Source organism: Vulpes vulpes, chromosome 11, assembly GCF_048418805.1.
Source record: "Vulpes vulpes isolate BD-2025 chromosome 11, VulVul3, whole genome shotgun sequence".
Classification (NCBI taxonomy): domain Eukaryota; kingdom Metazoa; phylum Chordata; class Mammalia; order Carnivora; family Canidae; genus Vulpes; species Vulpes vulpes.
Genome location: NC_132790.1, coordinates 37,042,261 through 37,062,821, shown reverse-complemented (window position 1 = coordinate 37,062,821; position 20,561 = coordinate 37,042,261). Strand labels below are relative to the sequence as shown.

At 42.5% G+C, this 20,561-nt stretch overlaps 1 protein-coding gene and 1 pseudogene across 3 annotated transcripts in view; one reads left to right on the top strand and one right to left on the bottom strand.

The window, feature by feature from the left end:
* The window catches only part of ME3 (malic enzyme 3), a 187,492-nt gene that overhangs the window by 44,328 nt on the left and 122,603 nt on the right, over positions 1 to 20,561 (top strand). The gene's annotated exons all lie outside the window — the stretch shown is intronic.
* LOC112932343 (large ribosomal subunit protein P1 pseudogene) lies at positions 9,806 to 13,926 on the bottom strand (annotated as a pseudogene).

Here is a 20,561-nt window from a genome sequence, read left to right as displayed (position 1 = left end):
AGGTTAGCAGAAGCTGAGTACTTGTCTAAGATCAAATGTGTAGAAGCAGAGGAAGAGCCAACATTCACGACCATGTCTTCAGACTTAATTTCCAGATCTTCCCATTGCATGACAAGGCAGTGCCTTCCTTTATTTGAATGCAGCACCAGCCAGATACTCATTTCTATCAGTCAAACAAGTGTTTTTTGAGAAGCTACTTCTCTGTGTATTTGGGAAACCAGCTTTTTCCCCCAGAGACTCTGGCAAAGTGGTCTAAGGCTCGAAGTTATGCTGTCTTGGATTTTCTGATCCAGAACCCAAGCAGTTAACAACCAGTGAGAACAGGTCAGCAGGGTGAGTCCCTGTAGGTACTACATGTGCTGGAAGGGTAGGTGGAGGCAAGGGTGGAGCTGGGAGTGGGGGGGTGAAGAGTCTGAAGCCCAAGTTCAGGACAGTGTCATCTGGCTGGGGTGATATCTGGACTTTGACGCTGTCCAGACCCAGAGCCACATCCACCTTAGAATGAATTGTCAGAGGTCTTCCAGTGTGCCCTGGCCTTTCTGACCAATGGTTGGTTCAGTTCTGGTATATAAAGTGCTTATCCCTTACTGTCAGCTAGTCACTGTCTGGGTTTTGAGTTGCAGCGAGTCCCCATCATGTCTTCCCAAAGTCAAAAGCAGACACTCAGGTCAGTCTGTAACTGACTCAGGTCAGTTACTCATGCCTATAAACACGGACTTGCACATCCCAGCCAGTCTGCTTTGGGGTAGCAGACAAGCCCCACTGCCCCCCAGGACACACACAATCTGAGAGAGAGCCGTAAGATATCCAATTCAATCATTCCCACTGCTCCCGCCTCCCCCACCCCCCACCATCCACCCTGGAAGGAAACGCTGCTGCCTCCCAGTTCCCCACTTCTCCAGCCACAGAAATGAGGCCACGTACAAAGTGGAGCCACCAAGTCCAGGGGCTGAGTCCCTCAGACTGGGCCTCCCAGGGGTCTTGGAATGGAAAGAAGAATGTCTTTCTGAGTTTGCTACACCTTCCACTTTTGTGCATGGCATTCCTCGCCTGGCGTACACTCTGATTTCGACATTTGCTAGTCCCGTTTAAATGCTTCTTTTGCAGGCCTCTGGGTAAACCAGTCAGTTAAGCCTCCATCTGTTGGTTTCAGCTCAGATCATGATATCAGGGTGATGATCTCAGTGTCGTGAGATTGGGCTCTGCGTCCAGCCCCATGACAGGCTCCATGGTCAGCATGGAGTCTGCTTAAGATTCTTTCTCCTCTGCCCCTTCCCTTTTCTCTCTCTCTCAAATAAATTAATTAATTTTAATATATATTATATTTTATATATAAATCTTATAAGATAGACATGTTAATATATATATATACACATATATTTTAATATTATTCAATAGCAGGAATAATGTTTCCTTACCTTGAGCCTATTTAATATTTAGGTATTTAGTTTCTGCTTATTGGTCTTTTTTTATTATGAAATATTTCAGACATAGGAAGAGTATAAATATAAAGAATATGTAGCAGCCATTACATGAAGCATTGTAAATACATTTGAGGTCCTCTCTATTCCCCTCCTAGATCACAGCTCCCTCCCTTTCACCATCCCTAAGGCAATCACCATGATAAATTTGGTATTTAATGATTCACACGCATGTTTTATTTTTTGAAGATTTTATTTATTTATTCATGAGAGACACACACAGAGAGAGAGAGAGAGAGAGAGAGAGAGGCAGAGACACAGGCAGAGGGAGAAGCAGGCTCCATGCAGGGATCCCGATGTGGGACTTGATCCTGGGGCTCTAGGATCTTGCCCTGGGCCCAAGGCAGATGCTCAAATGCTGAGCCACCCAGGGATCCCCCTCCCATGCATGTTTTAATATGTATGGGTATATTCTTAAATTATGGTCTTTTTGCATATCTTCAAACATCTTAGCAATTATGTCAAATGTAGGTATCATTCTTCAACTTCCTCATTTCTAAGATGGGTTTGGTGATAATATCTACCTTTCAAGGGTTCATTGTGAGGATGAAATCAGTTAATACATGCAAAGCACATAAAATTCTACCTGACAATTAAGAAGTGTTAAATAAATGTTAACTGTTATCATTATATTTTCTACTTATTGTGCTTAAGACTTACCCATGTAATACAGTTTCATACCATTTATTTTAATCACCATGCATAATATTCCGTTATATCAGCAAACTGAAATGTACTTTTCCAGGCCTCTGTTGAGGACTGTTTAGTTCCCAATTTTTGCTATGAGCAACAGTTTTGCAGTCAACATTCTGGGATATGTCTCCTTGTATAGGGGCAAGTTTTCCTGGCTTCATGTAAATGAAGAATATGAAATTGCTGGCATATAACTTTAATATATTTTAACTCACTTTTGACTAATATAATTATACTGGGCTGTGTGTGTGTGTGTGTGTGTGTGTGTGTGTGTGTATGCACAAATCTTAAACATTCCTAGCAGATTATAAGCTCCTAGAAGACAGCCAATGTCATTTAATCATTCTTTGATCCATGTACCCAGTATAGGGAGCATACAGGTCTAGGTGACAGGATATAAAGATCGAATTGCATGGACTTCATCTCAGGGGTCTCTGTGCCTGGAAGGACACACTCAGGACACAGGTAGTCAGATTGGTGGTCAGTTTAGAGGGGAGAATTTTCAGTGAAAATTCACCATTGGCCAGGCATCATATGTAACACACTCAATCATGCCTCTCATTAATGGTGCCACTTGCTTATTAGGTGGTCAGAACTACTCATTAATCTTGCAGAGTCCAGTTCCCTCTGATGAGAAAGCATTGTTTTGTTGTGTTTAGAAGCAGATCAGAATTCAAGTCCTAACATCAGCACATATGAACTCGATGAACTTGCAGAAAGGATTTAATTCCTTTGAGTCCCTGCTTCCTAGTCTATAAATGGTGCTAATAATAGTAATAGCAGCCTTGCTTTATTTGGAGCATGGAGAAGTTTTGTTTTGTTCCCTAATTTTTTTTCCAACCAACAGATGTGGCTCTAATTAACAGGAAAAATGATAACTTCTTGTATGTCTCTTGATTCCCCTCTGGACATTAGGGCAGGCTTCCAGGCCCAGGAGCTCTGCTGGTAGCTGCATACTTGAACCTCTAGAGGGAGCTTTCAGGGTGTGTGAGGCCACTGTTTTGCCTCTGGGCAAAACTGCATTTAAACCATACCTGAGAATATGTCTATAGTGAGTAGATTCTTGGAGGAAAATACCGGGATCATTTTCCAAAATAGATCCAGACCGTGCCCAGCCTGCTTCCATCACATGCATACTTAATTTTCTGGAATTAGGTTTCCTTTCAGAGTGGTCTCCAGCTCCCCACAGTGGCCCCTCCTAGGAATTTCCTAAATTAAGCAAGCGTGTGTGAACTCCAAGAGACACACAGGCTTTATCTTTTGGCTGCCTCATTGTCCCTTTTCTAGAAGCAGGCATAGCGTTTCACAAATAATGAGCTGCCGCTAAACTTAATCTGCTAGATTTATCACAGAATGTATGGAGCTTTTCCTGTCTCTAAGAAATACCTCCTGTTATTTTTATTTTTTATTTTCTTAATTTGTAACCTTATATTTAAGGGAATGTACTACTTCTGCTTAAATTAACCAACTCTAGAGTAAAATGTATTTCTTTTCTCCCCAGGCAATAGCCTGGTGCCGAGCACTTGGAAAATAACATAACAGTGGTACATTTGCGTTATGTGTCAGGGCAGGATCTTCTTGTGAACGTGCCTGAAAGGATGATTCTGGAATTCCAGTCTTTCTGAAGGAGAGAAGGCAGAGGAGCACTCTCCTCAAAATACCTGAAGGGCCATCAAGCAGAATGGGGAGTAGACATATTCTGTGTCTCCAGAAGGCAGACCAAGGGCATACAAGTAGAGTTGAGTACGAGGTCAACTTTTGCTCAATATAAAGAAAACTTTCTAAAAAACACTGACTGCTCCATCTCTGGAAGTGCTTGATTAGAAGTTGAAAAAACATCTATCAGTGATTTTGTGGAAGGGAGTAGGGAGGACCCTTGATCTCTTCTGATGCTGAGATTCTGTGACTCTCTTATGGGAAGGACATACTTTCCTTGTTTGCTTCTTGGTGATGGTATTAACTTGACTCTTTGGGATGTTTTTCCCCTGAAGTGAAAAAAATGTGTTTCTTTTTATTTTTAATTTAAATTCAATTTGCCAACATATGGTATAACACTCAGTGCTCATCCCATCAAGTGCCCTCCTTAGTGCCTGTCACCCAGTCACCCCATCCCCCCCACCTCCCCTTCTGCAACCCTTTGTTTCCCAGAGTTAAGAGCCCCTCATAGTTTGTCTTCTTCTCTAATTTTCCCCCACTTGTCTTCCCTCCTTTCCTTTATAGTCCCTTTCACTATTTCTTATATTCCACATATGAGTAAAAACATGATGATTGTCTTTCTCCAATTGACTTATTTCACTCTGCAGAATACCCTCCAGTTCCATCCACATTGAAGCAATTGATGGATATTCATCCTTTCTGGGCTGAGTAATATTCTATTGTGTATATATACCACATTTTCTTTTGAATGGATAAAAAGCTGTGTTTCTTAAGTCACTGGTGTTATACAGTCATTGGTATTGTATATATGAGTGTCATTGGTATTACGGAATCCAAGAGGACAGAATGGCAGTGTGTGAGATAGGAAAGGAACAGAGGAAGGGGTGAGGGAAGGCCTCACAGACCTGAAGTCAATGAAGGATGAGAGGAATTGGGGAAGGCTGGGGGTCTCCAAGGCAAAGTTATAAGAAGATAAGAGATCTTGGTTTGTTCAAGGTATGAGGTGTTTTCTGGAATAGCTTGACTTAGTGCCATCCTGGTAAGGGTAGAAGTAAAGGTTGATAAGTAGGTGTGATATTCAAAATATTTAATGACCTATATGGTTTGGATCTAAACCAATCAAAACAGTGGCCAGCTGTCTCACAGTGCTGCTGGAATACCCAATAAATATCAATCCAATCATTAAGTCTGCAAAGTAACTTTTTACCAGACTATCCCAAATGAGGATGGCCCAATCACATTTGCAATTTAGAAAGATCACTCTGAGAGGATAAAGGATTGCTAAAATCTTTAATGGCTGTGAGTGTAAGCTGAATAGAATGTACTCAGCAAGCTTCAAGAAGCAATACTACATTAAGCCATAAACCCAGCTATGAAAAATAAGCCTATCCCTCAGCCCAGAACAACAACGATAACAACCAAAGCCACGATGTGCCAAAATGAAAATCAAGCTGTTGGTTTACAAGAAATGTAACTCTATCTCCTTCTGTTGTTCTCGGTACCAGACTGGTTTTCAGGCAAAGCCTGGTTTGGCATTGATTCCTGATGAATTTGCTGAAAACCGCAACCTCACATGTTTACACTTCTTTCTCCTGGTGACACATGGATTAGAAAAAGAAATAGGGGTGATTAAGACAGGAAGGGTAAGCATCAGATAATCCAAAGCCAGACAAATGACCTCCAAATCAAAACCAGTCAACCAACCAAAGTCTCCACATCACTCCATTGAAATTCCTCCACTTTTCCAGACAGGGAGAGTCATCAGCATTGTGAACTATTGGTAAGTTCCCAATGGGTACTGGTGTGTTTTTTCTCTCATCCCCATGTAAGAACATGAGGCCAAGCAGCATCTGGTGAGCATCGGTCACTGAAGTTGTCAGAGGTATTCTGAGGTACTGTAAAGCTCATTGGACACAGGAGGAAACCTTTGTAATGGAATATGAGAGCACTGATGGGGGACCTGAAAATAGCATCACCAAAGGCCGGCCACCAATTGATTCTTTAGGGTCAAGTCCAGGGTTCCATTTGAATGACACTTGGGTGTGTAGCTATTAGTGGCCCGAAACACCCCTTTCTCTTTGCTGAACACGAGGAGAAACTTAGTTAAGGCATATCCCTGAGAGATTTTCCCAAACTCTAGCTCAATATGGTGTGTCAAAGGCTCAGGAGGGAAGCGATGTACTTGGAGCCAAGTATGTAATCATGGGCAGGGAAACTCCTGAGCCTCAGTCTCCTCATCCATAAAATCAGTCCTCACTTTACTTATGGGATTGCTGTGATGAGTTCATAAGATAAGATACAGCAATGGATAAATTGTTCATTCTTAGTTAAGTGTCATATGATATTGCTATTATTGCTCTTCTCAGATGAGCTCAGATAGCTGTGGGGGTGAGGGGTGGGGAGGTGGAATCTTCTCTCAGCAACGTGCAGTGGACTCCCAGATCCTTCTCTGGGAGGGACACCCATAAGCTCTGGAAGCTCTTAGAAAGTTGGCATGGAGAAATAGTCCATTGTTTCTGGGCCAATAGGTTGGGGCGTGGAGGCAAACTTAGGGAGGAGAAAATCATTGAAAGAGTCCTGGAGGAAGAGACTTGAAGTGAAAAACTTTGAGCTTTGGAGTCAGACTGTCTGGGTTTGAAGCCTAACCAGCTCCTCTCTCCCTGGCTATATGACTCAGGGAGACTGCTTGTCCATTCCATCTGTAAAAGCAGGCATGATTTTTATAAATCTCTTTTTAAAGAGTTGTTACAAAGATTTTAAATAATGTAGTTGAGGGGCACCTGGGTAGCACAGTCGGTTGAGTGTCCAATTCTTGATTTCAGCTCATGTCATGATCTCAGGGTCATGAGATCGAGCTCCACACTGGGCTCTGTGCTCAGGGGGAGTCTCCTTGAGATTCTCCCTCTCTCCTTCTGCCTCTGCCCCTCCCTTTTACCCCCCCCCCACACAGAGTCTCTCTCTCTCTCTCAAATAAATAAATCTTTAAAAAAATGATGTAGTCAAAATAGAGCCTAAAATCATAAATATAAATGAATAATGGTTATTATTATGTATCACTGATTTCAAGGTACAGCTGGCCCTTGAACAAACAAGCTGGTAGTTAGGGACACCAACCCCCAAGCAGTTGAAAATCCATGTTTAACCTTTCATTTCCTAGAACTTAACTACCAATGGCCTACTGTTGACTAGAAGCCTTACCAATAATATGAACAGTTGATTAATGCATATTTTGTATGTTTATATATTACATATATGCTATATTATTATAATAAACTAGAGAAAAGAAAAGGTTATGAAGCAATCATAGGAAAACACATTTACAGTACTGTATTATATTTATTTTTTAAAAATCCACATAGAAGTAGACTCACTCAGTTCATACCTGTGTTGTTCAAGGGTCAACCATAATTCAACAAAAAATACTTGTTCATAAAATTCTACATGGTATCACTTACATGTGGAATCTTAAAAAAAAAAGGTGAACCCACAAAAACAAAGTAGAGTGGTGGTTGCCTAGGGGTGGGGAAGATAGAAATTAGTAAAAGAAGACAAACTTTCAGTTACAAGGATCTGATCTAATGTATAACATGGTGACTGTAGTTGATGACACTGTGTTCTATAACTAAAATTTGCTAAGAGAGCAGAACTCAAGTGTTCACACACACACACACACACACACATACACACAAAGGAGAAATATGTGAAGTGATGGTTACATTAATTAATTTGATGAAGGGAATCCTTCCACAGTGTGTACATATATGGAATCATTGTGCTGTGTACTTTAAATATAGTACAGTTTTATTTGTCAATTAGACTCCAGTAAAGCTAAAAATAAATACTTGTTCATAGAGGAAATGCAAGGTCCTGGACTGAAAGGGACTCTTAGCTCCCTGATGAATCATAGATGAGGAAGCTGAGGCTGAGAGAAGCTGGCCCAAGGTCACATAGGCACTGGTGACAGAGTCGAGTCATCAACCCTAGTCTTCAGAAGCCAGAGTGGTTTCCTGTCCATCATGCATCTGAGATGGAAGCACCTGCTAACAGGTGTCAGAAGCCATGACTCAGAAGCACATCCAGCCTTCTGACGGCCTGTGGACCAGCAGGTGCAGGTGCTTTGAGGGGTCGCAGAGGGCAGTGCAGACTGGAAACCAGGTTGGCACAGCCGGGCTTGGGGCCCTGGGCATCAGAAGCAGAGGAGAAGTTGAAAGTCACATCTCCAAGTCTCTCTTTGAAGAGAGGGAGCCACTATGGGGCTTTAGACGACAGAGTAACATAGACTCGTGTTTTAGAAAACACTCCAGGACTGCTGTGAGGACACCATCTGACCTGGTTTGCCCAAGACGACATCAGTACAGTGGATGAAGTTTAGGAAGTGCTTTCTTGTGTGTGCGTGTGTAGTTGGGGTGGTCAGGGGTATCCCACAGAGCTCTCCAATTCCTTAGTGCAGATTCTCATTCCTCTATCTGATCCTTAACAACAGCCCTAGGAGGGAGGCAAAGCAGTTACTACCAGCCCTGTCCTACAGACAAGTAAAACCAAAGGGCAGAAGTAAAGCACCTTGTCTGGGCTTAACTGGCCATGAAGCTGGACTCTCATTCAAGCATTTTACACCATACTGGATTGTGTATGCTATAACCATGTCAGTGGTCAAAGTCTTTTGCTCCAAAGTAAATTAAAATACATTGAGGGCAAGAGACATAGTAGATGCTTAGTAAATACTTGTTTATTTTTCCTACTGCAAACTACAAAGTTTAATCACAAATTTGGTAACAGATTTTGACAAATGTAGTTTTCCATAGCAAACATCTATAGTGTCAAGGGTATGAGATAACAGTATTTATAAATATTAAAACAAACTTTTTAATATCATAGGAAGTTTCTTTGAGGAAGAGATTTAGAAACTCAGATGCAGAATGGGAGAAAATGTTTACAACTCATATACCTAGTATCCAGAATATATATAAATAACTTTAAAATGAGCAGAGTTACTTGAATAGACATTTCTTCAGAGAAGATAGACAAATGGCCAATGGCACAGGAAAAGATACTCCACATCACTAATCATCAGAGAAACGCATATCAAAATCACAGTGAGATGCCACTTCACATCCACCAAGATGGTAATACTAAAAAAAAAAACAAAAAACAAAACAAGAAAAAAAAACACTGGGAAATAACAAGTGTTTCGGTTAAGATATGGAGAAACTGGAACCTTTGTACATTGGTGTTGAGAATGTAAAATGAAAAACAGACACTCCAACAAATGCATGTGTAAGAGTATCCCTAGCAGCACTCCTCATAGCAGTGAAAGGTGAAAGGGCACAGATGTCCACCAGTAGATGAAGGGTTAAACAAATACTAGTGTGTATTTACAATGGGTATAAGTTAGTCATTCCAGGGAATGAAGCACTGGTCCATGCTACAAGATGGATGAACCTCAGAAATGCACTATAGTGAAAGAAGGCCGACCCAAAAGGTCACTGATTGTACAATTCCATTTAGATGAAATATCTAGAATAAATATATCAAAATAGTGAGATCTATGGAAACAGAAAATAGCCGAGTGGTTGCTTAGGTCTGGGGGATGGAGGAAAAGGAATATGGAGAGTATCTGCTTAATGGTGAGGACATTTCTTTTTGAAGTGCTAAAAATGTTTAAAACTACATAACAGTGTTGGTTGTACAACTTGTGAATGTACTGAATACATTTTTAATGGTTAATTTAATTTTAAAAATATATAAAATACCGGGGCACCTGGGTGGTTCAGTTGGTTACATGTCTGACTCTTGATTTCGGGGATGTGGGTTCAAGCCCCACCTTGGGCTCTATGCTGGGCGTGAAGCTTACTTTATGTGTATACACATACACATTCAAATTATGGTAATAGGTGTATTAATATTCAATAGTAATTTTATTAATGATTAAAATGTCATTTCTGATGTGCTGGTTTTTCTTTATCTTTTTGTTTTAAGAGTTCAGCTTTTCATTGAACAGGTTACAGAATAGGTTTAGTCAGAAAGACCAAAGCCCATGTCATCATCAGACATCATCAGTCTTCTTTGCTTCCACCTCCTTCTCCCCTGCTGGGGCAGCCGTGGTGCAGGTGGTGGGAGCTGCTCCTGATACAGGACTGGCTGCTTGGGCAGGTCCACCAGCCCCTACATTGCAGATGGGGCTCTCGATGTTGACATTGGCCAGGGTCTTTGCAAACAAGCCTGGCCCAAAAGATGCAACATTTATACCCGCTGCTTTAATGAGAGCAGTGCTCTTATGCTCTGTGACCATCACGTCATTGTGGAGCAGGTTAAGGGCAGAGTAGATGCAGGCAAGTCCTGAGAAGGAGGCTGTGGGGAGCAAGTGCTGAGCAGATACTGCTGGGCGCAGTGCTAGTCACTGGTTGAAGTGAGGGCCTTACTGCCGCATGGCCTTAGCTTCCTCTAACATAATGGATTTTCTACTCAAGGGTTAACTGTCTCCCAGATGACTTACAGAAATTGTGCCACAGTTTCCAAATCTATAAAATGGGAAAAATAATTGCACCTGCCTCATTTAATTGTTGAGAGGATTAAATGAGTTAGGAGATGTAAATCTATACCTATGTAAATCTACCTACATCCACGTAAGTCAGTTTACATTATGTGGTTTTGATATATTTGTATATGTTTATATTTATATCATATACAAATTCCCTACTTTTATTGAGTTCTCCAATGTTTCTCAACAACACAAGAAGTTAAAATGTGCAGAGAACATTGGTTTTATGAGGGGAAACTTCTTTGCTCTTTTTCTTCTAGGAGACTGTGCCTTTACAGCAAGGCAGACTCTCTTGCTCCAAGGTATTTCCCAGGTAGACATTACATCCTCATGTTGGAAGGTCCACCAATTGCTGTGTCCACCCATACTTCACAGAGTTGAATGGGTAGACAAGGAGCCGCAATAAGCCTGTGCTCAATAGGTGTCCAGTGGGCCTCCCCATCTCCAGCAACAAGATGTGTGGTTTCTATTGTCTCTACTTCCCCTCACAGAATTTTGGCCAGAAATAGTCTATGGTCCCAGTCCAGCTACCAAGGAGGCTAGATTTGTGAAGGTACATGGCCTGTTTGATCAGCTACTAACTGTTTCTACTACACTGGTTTGGAAGAGTCTAAGAACTCTGAGCAGCAGTTCACTGCAGGTTCTGACCTGATCTTGTAAACATGTTCCTGGATACGGAATTCCAGATTCTGGTTCCAGTTGCCAGTACTAGAACTCCTGCGGTTGCATTCCTGCCTTGGTACCCTACCTCGGGTCTTATGAATGCAAGTCCGTATCACTGAAAGGCAATTCATGACTCTGGATCCCTGCTACCTGCTGCTTATCTAATGTACTTATACATTTATGTGTATTGTCTAATGTCGAATTCCCAGCATTACACAGACCATCTATCACAGAGCCTCTACCTTATGCTGGACCTGTCACCCAAACTTTTTCAGCTGCCTGTTGCCAGAACCTTTCTTCTGTTGCCTGTTGCACCTTGATGTGGCTGTTCTTCACAACCCAATCCACTCTGGTTTGGCCCACCTCATCATCATCCAAGACCTGGTCTGACAGGGGGAATGGAAAGCATAACAAGAAAAGGAGAGAAAGTACAGAAAAGGAAAGCAGAAGAGAGAGGCAAGGTGACATAACAAATGAACATTACATGTAGAATGTGGTTGAAGTCTACCCTCTGCCACTTACTGTGCAATGTGACCTTAGCCAAGTCCAGAACCTTCCTAAAACCTATTCCCTCAGTTACAACAGGAGAGAGGTAGACCAGATGATCATTAAGGTCCCCTCTGACTGATATTTTATGATTCTGTGTGTAGATAAGAAAGCTCCTGAAAGTCTCTTGGACTCTTCTGAGAGTGATGAAGGTGGCCAGAGCTTACACACTGACCGGATGTGTCACGGGCTGAATTTGGAGTGAGAACTACTTTGGAGTATCCAGTCCTTCTTGTTAAACATTTTCTTGGACTTTACTGAGTAAAAATCAAAACCTGTACTTTCACAGATGGAGAAGGGGGAGAGTTGGCTTTAAATATATTTCATCTGACTATGATGAAAGTATTAAAATTGCACAAGTAGGAAATTTATAGGGCACTTTACATTCTGCTCATTTTTGCACTAGTCAGAAAAGCTGAAATTCAGTATGTTCTCAAATTAGCTGAAGAAACCCCTTGTCAGAGACCCCTCAATCCATCTGGTTACCATTATTAAGGCATTATGGGGTGTGTGTGCTTTCCATAGGAAAAAAAATGAATAATCCCTTCAAATATGTAATTTCATAGGTTTTGAAATATGAAGGCAACCATTAAGGGAGCTATCAAAGCAGTCTGAGGTACAGTGCAAGTTGTCAGGGGAAAAATATAAGAGAATTTTCAATAACTGAAGGTTCAACTGATTTTAATGCCAAGGCCTAGGATTGTAACAACACTTCTTGGAATTCCTAGAGATTGTTGTTCATTGCGTAGAGGATTCTGAACCAAGAAGATAAATTCTGAATCACCTGGACTGTATTAAAGTGACTGGGGACTTGGAGGGCTGGGGGGGTGGTCTCCCCCATATGAACCTCATAGCATAGCTGCCCTCCCAAAGCACAGCACAGCTGAGAGCTGCTGTTCTTCTAGCTCTGGCATTTTGTTCCAAGAGCACTGTGCCCTGAGCCAGCATCGCCTCTTAGACATCAACCCAAACAAGACAACATTTTTCCCTTAAGCAAGACATAGTAGAAAGAGTGAGAGCCTGGATTCAGACAGATCTTGAGCCAGATCCAGGCTCTGAGCCTCCCACTCATAAGCTTTGTAACCCTGGGCCAGCACAATGCCTCATTTATAGAAGATACTCAGAAAACCCCTCCTGACCTAAACTGTTTTTTCATCTGCCAAATGAAGATGGTACTATCTGTAACATAAGCAGGTTTGATGATTATATGGGTAAAAGTTCTCAAATCAGTGCCTGATACATTGTAACCACTATATATGTATTTATTGTAAAAAGTGCATTCTGAAAATTTCTAAGATATAAAACACTTCCAAAATATTATATCTAATATTTTCATTTTCCTTATTTTTATTTTATTCACTATTTTAAAAAAATATATTTCCATACGTGTTATAAGAGCCTATCAAAGTCTTCAACATCCCCCACAGATCTCCCTTCTACCATTCAGTGCTATATAGCTTACCAAGTGCTTCAGTGAAAGAACTGATCTGACTCTGATCTCAGGCCTGCTCTGCAGAGATCTCACCTGTCTTGTCCTGCCTGGTCCCCCAAGGAGACCTGGCATTTGGCTGGAGAAACTTGATGCTGACTCAGCTCTCAGACACATCAAGCCCTAACAGGACATAGTTGTTATCATCATTCCCTGCTACCATCAAGGGCTACCTTGCAAAATATAGGAAGTGATTTAACTGTTGCCATCCTTGATCTGGGCCTGGGATTGTTTACTCACTGGAGGAAAAATAATGACTTTGAGACTTGCCATTTGGTTGGGAATCTAAATGTCTCTTTAATCTACCTATACTTTGTGGAGTTGGCAAATGCACGAGGGCGGAGAGGAAAGTGGGGAAGTCCTTAAAGAATGCAACACTGCCATTAGCTGTAATGAAATTGTCAAAAAATTTAAACTCAGTGCTGGTAAAAATGCAATAGTATGGCTACTTATATGCTGATTTGGCAATATTCCTAAAGAGTCTTAAAGTTGCTTGACTTCTTTAGAATGTAAGTTTCTTTTTTTTTTTTTAAGATTTAATTTATTTATTCATGAGAGACACACAGAGAGAGAGGCAGAGACCCAGGCAGAGGGAGAAGCAGGCTCCCTGCAAGGAGCCCGATGTAGGACTTGAGCCAAAGGCTGATGCTCAACTGCTGAGCCACTCAGTCTTCCCTAGAATGTAAGTTTCATGAAGACGAGGATATTTTGTCAGTTTTGAATTTTTTAATTATTGCTTACTACCGTATTACCAATTTAAAATGTTGTCCAGCACCTAGCAGATACTCATTAAATATTTGTTGAATGAATGAATAAGAGTTATCAGTCTCTAAAGGCCTATAGTAGTTTAATCTAAAAAGCAGTCAGAAAAAAAATCAAATCAAATAAATAAGAAAAAAAACAGAAATGCAAATGAATTATGTGCTCATCACAGCATAATTTATAATCATGAAAACTGAGAAACAATTATACAAAATAGGAATTATTAGATAATCAGTTGGAGTGTTTTTCAGATTTTTAAAAATGCTTTAAGTTGAAGTTTTAGTGTATTTAGTAATAATTATATAAAATTATTATATAATTTTAAGTGAAAAACGGATTTGGAAATTTATATAGTATGATCTCAACTTTGTTTAAACAAGTTTTTTTCTTAAGCGTAGAAAAGATATTAGAAGAGGGGCACCTGGGTGGCTCAGTGGTTGAGCATCTGGCTTTGGCTCAGAGCATGATCTCAGTCCTGGGATCGAGTCCCACATCATGGTCCCCGCATGGAGCTTGCTTCTCCCTCTGCCTGTGTCTCTGCCTCTCTCTGTGTCTCTCATGAATAAATAAATACAATCTTAGAAGAAAAAAAAAAAGAAAAGATATTAGAAGAAAACAGACTAAACAATTCAGTGTTTATCTCTGAGTGATGAGATTAGGTGTAATTTTTATTTAATTTTTCTTAACTTTTTAGTGTATAATAAGCACATATTACCTTTGGATTTAGGGAAAAGATACATGTTAAATCCCCATTGAACTCAGAGTCAGATGGAGATCAGGCTTGTTGCCCCGCTCAGCCAACTTGCTGGTTCATGTTCCAGAGACTTTGTGTAACTAATGTAATGTATGTAAAACTTGTCTGCATGTCTCACAAAATATTAAGCATAAGACCAAAGTAGGTGATGATAATTGTTGTTACTGTTTTGACTCCTGTGGTAGCAAAGTTACCGTTTTGACTCCTGTGGACCTTCTGAGAAAGTGGTCCAGCGCATCCTAAGATCCTTTTGTGATGGGTGGTAAAAATTCCCAACTGGTTGGGAATGACATTGTCAGTTCCCAGAGGAGGTACCTGCTAACTTTTGCCATGTGAGTAGAAAGCTTGAGGAATTGCTGGTCCGCTGCATTAATTTACCAGGGTGATGGGGCCCTGCAGCATAGGTATGCAGAAGTGAGTCATCTTCCCGGCAGTGAGCCTGGTCCACAGACATCACCTCCATGTCACTTCTTTGTTATCTTTTCATACATGGTCACACTGAATCCTCCTCATAACTCTGTGCAAAGGGGTCTGTGTCAGCTTTTAGATGAGGAAGCAGAGGCTAATGGACCGGTAAATAAATCTCCTGAAGTCACATACTTAGTGACCAGTGGAGCCAGGATTCAAACCAGCTGTCCTTGACTCCAAAGTTCTGGGCTCTTCCACCTCAACTGGCCCTCTTTCTAGAAGAGTGACCAGGCAGTTTGTTCTGCAGGTCTCGCTGAATTTGAGGATTTCTATGGATGTTCCAGATGGCATCATTCTAACCCTTTTTGTGGTTTCTAGCCAGAAACAAAAAAAAACTCAACATCTCAAAATCTGGATAGGAATTGGGTGAAAATGCTCCTTTGTTGCTTGTTTCAGTAACAATCCTGATAATTGAGATAAATTGCTTATCTCAGATGCAGAGATGCTAGCTACATCCAGCAATTGTCTATGAAAACCATGGCTTCCCATTGGATGGGATGCCCTATAATTTCTCCACTTAAGGCCAGAGGCCTCACACTTCTTCTCCTTGGATTTAGGGAAGTCACCACAGCTAGGGAAGTGTTCCTTGACCTCTCTGATAGCCTTTGCCTCTTAAAGGTGGATTCTGTTTATATTGTTCTTCCAAGTGGTATTTTTTTCAACAAAACTCAATAGTTATTGTGGTATATATGGAACATTCTCCCTCCCAATGCCTATGAAACTGGCTCTAAGCATGTGCTGAGAGTTAGGTTATTGTCAGTTTGGTGAACCAACTGGGGGACTCTAGAAAAAAGAACCAGTCCACTGCTGGTAACAACCCAGTGGCATTCTTGTTACAGTGATTGAATTCTTTGGACTTACCTGCCTATCTGTGGTCATGGTGCTGTGACTACAATAGCAAAACAGGCCAGTAGAGAGGCTGGACTGGCCAGAGAAATAAAAGGAAGGAGCATGGCCCCAGTTCCCAGCCCTTGCTTATTCTGATTTCAGGTAGACTTGGACTGTAGGTGAGATTTTGTCCACAGGCGTATTACTTTGCTGGGGTGTCATAACAGAATACCAGACTGTGTGGCTTAAACAACAGAAATTAATTTTCTTACAGCTCTGAAGGTTAGAAGTCCAAGATCAAGGTGTTAGCAGTTTGGGGTTCTTCCAAGGCCTCTTTCCTTGGGTTGTACCTGGCTGTGTTCTCCCTGTGTCTTCACATGGTCTTCCCTCTGTCTGTATTGTCTGTGTCCTAATCTCTTCTTCTTTAAGGACACCAGTCATAATGGATTAGGATCCACTGGAACAGTCCAATTTTAACTCTTTTAAAAAGCCCCAGCTCCAGATACAATCATGCTCTACAGAACTAAGGGTTAGGACTGCAGCACATGAATTTTGGGGGGTGGGGAGGGGATACAATTCACCCCATAACAGGATCTCTGTAGAGAATCAGAATAGAACAACTGATCAGTCACTTGCCACATTCTAAACCATGAAGGCTGATATCAGTAACTCCTCCAATGCTGGGATGGCTAATCAGACCCAGGAAAGGAAGAGTGTCAAGCAGACTGTAAAGACTCCAGCACAGATACTTAAGCAGTGCTGAAAAATAGAAATGGCGACTGGCCTCAGTTTCCCTGGCTTGAAACATCCAAGGCCTGCACGTTTTCTACCTTTCCCAAATAACTCAGTACACAAGAAGGCATCATATCATGCTTTCTCTCCCTCTGAAATGTACCTTGAAACTATCCCTTTTCTTCCACTCTGTCCTCTGCCCTGCGCTGGTGTAGAGCATCTTCCTCCTTCACCTGGGCAGTGGGGTGGGGCTTATCGCAGCCTTATAGCCTCCAGGCTCCGCCAATCGGCTGCCAGAGGGCTCTTCAGTGTGAAGACTGGATATGTACCTGCGTGCTTGTGCTTGAGGGCCTTCCCCGTTGCCTACAGGATAATTAGCATTCCTTAGCATGGCACATGAAGACAGTGCTTTAAAACCTGTTAGGAGCTCCCTGCGGCCTCTAGAGAACTATAATTAGCAAAGCTTGCAGGCTCAGGCCTGCATTTCAATCTGATCAGACCTGACCCTGGATCCAGCTGCCTGACATACCACTGCCCTTCAGCCCTTCCCCCCATCCTGGATCACCCCAGTATGATCCAGGTCCCCTGATGTCTTCTCCTTCCTCCCTAATAAAGCCTGCCCGCCTTTTCCTCTCCTGCCTCTAGGCTTGAAGGCATGTCCAAAGTTAACGTCTAATTTAAATGTGACTTTTCTGTGAAGCTTTTCCCACTGCTCACCCCAGCCCTCAAGAAGAATCATTCTCTCCCTCCTCTCTGCCCCCAGAGTGCTTGACACATTCCTCTGTGTGCTTAACATCTTGAACAGTTTCCTTTTCTTTGTATACATCACTGGGATGTGAGCTTCTTAACCAAATGGACTTTCTCTAATTCATCTCTATATCCCACTGCCCCACACAGCCCCAGGCACAGAACGTGCTTACTAGACAGGCTCTAGGTGAGTAGAGAGGTAAAGTCACAGGAGTCTCTCCGTAACAGTGTTGATGTGTTCTGTGAGGTTGCCAGCCCATGGTATCCTCTTCAAACTTGAATGATTAGCTCTTCTTCGATAGCGTTCGTGACCATTGTGCCTGCAGCAGCAATGCAATCCTGTGTGGGCCGAGCCCCTCCCATTTTGGGACAGGCCACAGAAGTGCTGTAGTCCCTCACGCTGTCACTATGATGGGATAGCACACTCGTAAGAACAGGGCATGTGGAGGGCAGGGGGCAGCGGCTTAGCTGCTGGAGCTCTGGCCCAAGCAGAACACACCGTGGCTACTTGACAGGTGAATTCCCTTACTCATGCCATTCATCCTGTGGCCTTCCAGAACTAAGATGCAGAAAAATATTCTCACAGTATGGTCAGAAGCAGGAGGTGCAGGTGCTTGCCCACCATGGAAAACAGCAAACCCGGAAGGGACCTAAGGGAAATAAAACAATCTAGGCCAGTATCTTTCCAGACACTTCGCTTTGCCACAGAACCTTCTTTCAAACAAAATCTCTAGTAAGGAAGCCCAGTGAATATCATAAAAGTTGGGTTAAGCTGTAGTAGAGGAAGCAGGACACACCCCCATTCCCACGACACTCCCTGCTTAGCGCCCCTATGGAAACCCTGAAGACCCAACAGAGTCCCTAAAGTCCAGATTGGCATCTCTTCATCTAGTTGTCCAATCCTGAAGACCTATATTTGTTCATTCATTCATGTATATTCATTCATTCATTCATTCATTCATTCATTCATTCTCCCTCTCCCCCTACCCCCAAACATTTCTTAGCTCCCAAGCGCTAAGGTAAAAATAAGAACAATACAGTACCTGCCATAAGGAAACCTATGAGTCCAAATGGGGAGTCACACTTTAAACAAACATTTGCAGTAAATCTGACAGATATTTTTAAAGCTCCAGGGCCGTGCAGGTGATGGTGAGGTCAGCACCGAGAAAGGAGAGAGCATTTGAGTCTCCAGTCAGTGTCCGAAATAAAGTGGCTGGAATTCCCAAGCCAGTGAGATTTATTCCCTACCACTTGCTGTTAAAGGAATAAAAGAGAGAGCTTTCCTATTAGGATGCTGTGTGCCTTCCCAGGTCTCCCCCCTCAGGTGGCCTCCCCCTCGGGCAGCCTCCCCTACCTCAGGCGGCCTCCACCCCCCACACCTAGGGCGGCCTCCCCAGATTTGAGGATGCCCAGTGCACAGAGCAGGTTCTGGTTGATGAGGGAGGGCAGAAATGGAAATCTCTCTCCAGCGGCTCAGGATGCACAGCTGCCACCTCACAGAGAGCAGGGTCAGTGCCTTGGCCTGATTCTTTTGTCCTAGGGCATGAGGGAGTTAAGGAAGCCTTTGTGCCCAGAGATCTTTCATCACATGGTCACTCCTGAGTAAACCTGAGGGAAACTGGGACTTTCTTTCACCAGAAATGGCTTGAGCCCATTAGTAAAGGGCCCTCCCCCACCCTTCAAATTCTAATGGACCAATGAGCTGGGGAGAGGGCCGTAGCAGCATTCCCAGGCCCCTCTGAGGCTGCCATTTTCACCCTCAACACCCAAGGCCTGGCACCAGGCCTAACCCCACTGGTTGATCCTTCGCCCTTTCTGTTCTAGGAAGCCAACGGTTTTTGGAGGTTGAGCTATGTGACTTGATGTGGTCGTTTTCTCGAGGCTCCTTTGACTTTGGAGCCTGGAGAGAACATGAATGACCCCTTGCAGGGGTCTCGTCAGTGCCCCATCTGTGTCTGGGAGCGCCTGACCTGGTACCCGGTTACAGTGAGAGCCCCAGAATACCTCTAAAAGAAGGAACTGGCATGTACTCACAAACAGCATGTGTTACATCCCTTGGGGAGAAGTTAATAAAGTGAGGGAACTAACTTAATGTGTATGAGGGATGTGCATTCTGAACCGGGCACGGAGCTTGGTGCCTGGCGCCCTGGATTATGACACTGGCAATTACTGTGATATTATTTATGACATGTCTCTCCCTCTGATCTGTAGGCTTCAGGAAAGCAAGGATGATGCCTATGTTGTGCACTGCCATAGCTCAGCTACTGGCACAATGCCTGGCATGTAGTAAGGCACACAGTAAATATGTTGAATGAATACACAAATGATTTTATGTGACCTTCTGATGACCTTGTAGAATTGATATTATTAGCCCACTTACAGATTAATAAATTGAGGCTCTGAGAAGTTGAGTAACTTGCTTATGGCTACATGGCTGGTCATTACCTGCAACAGTATTAACCCATGGCTTAACAAGTGGAGCTCTTGCTTGTACTTGAACCCAAAAGCATTCTTTTTTTTTTTTTTTTTTTGATAGTTAAAAAGAAAAAAAAAAGAAATCCTTTTTTTTCCAATTCTCTAGATGAGCAACAGGTTAATTTCTCATAATTACAATTTTATGTCCTGCCAGGCCTCTGGTAGTTAAAGAGGATGCTTGCTAACACAAATGCTAAAGAATGGCCTTTTCCAGTCTTTCTTTTGGGGTGTGATTCTGACTTTCATAATGGAAAACATTTTGGGAAATGGAGGGAAGTGTGAATGAGAGTAGCTATGAAGGGCTTTATTCCAGGGCTAAGACTTGAGTTAGACTTGGGATGAATAGGATTTATCAGAGGGTTGAGGCTGTTTGCATCTATCAGACTTTATGTCTGTACATTCTTACCCCTGACCCAGCCTTCCATTCCTGGCCCCATTCACTTCCACTTAGGTTACAGGAAAAAACCTTCCCTAATATCTTCAGTCTCTTCCATAATATTCTCTCCAGCTCCATCTATTAACATCTATAACTCTCACCTTGAGTTGACTTCTTGTTAACCCCTCTCACACTTCTTTTCACACTCCCGAGCACTCCAAGTCAGGACACAGGTAAGCATCATTTCATTTCCTCTTGTTTTAGAACTGCCTTCTCTCATCCTCCTATTTAAACAGACAAGTAGGGTACCTGGGTGGCTCAACCGGTTAAGCATTTGCCTTTGGCCCAGGTCA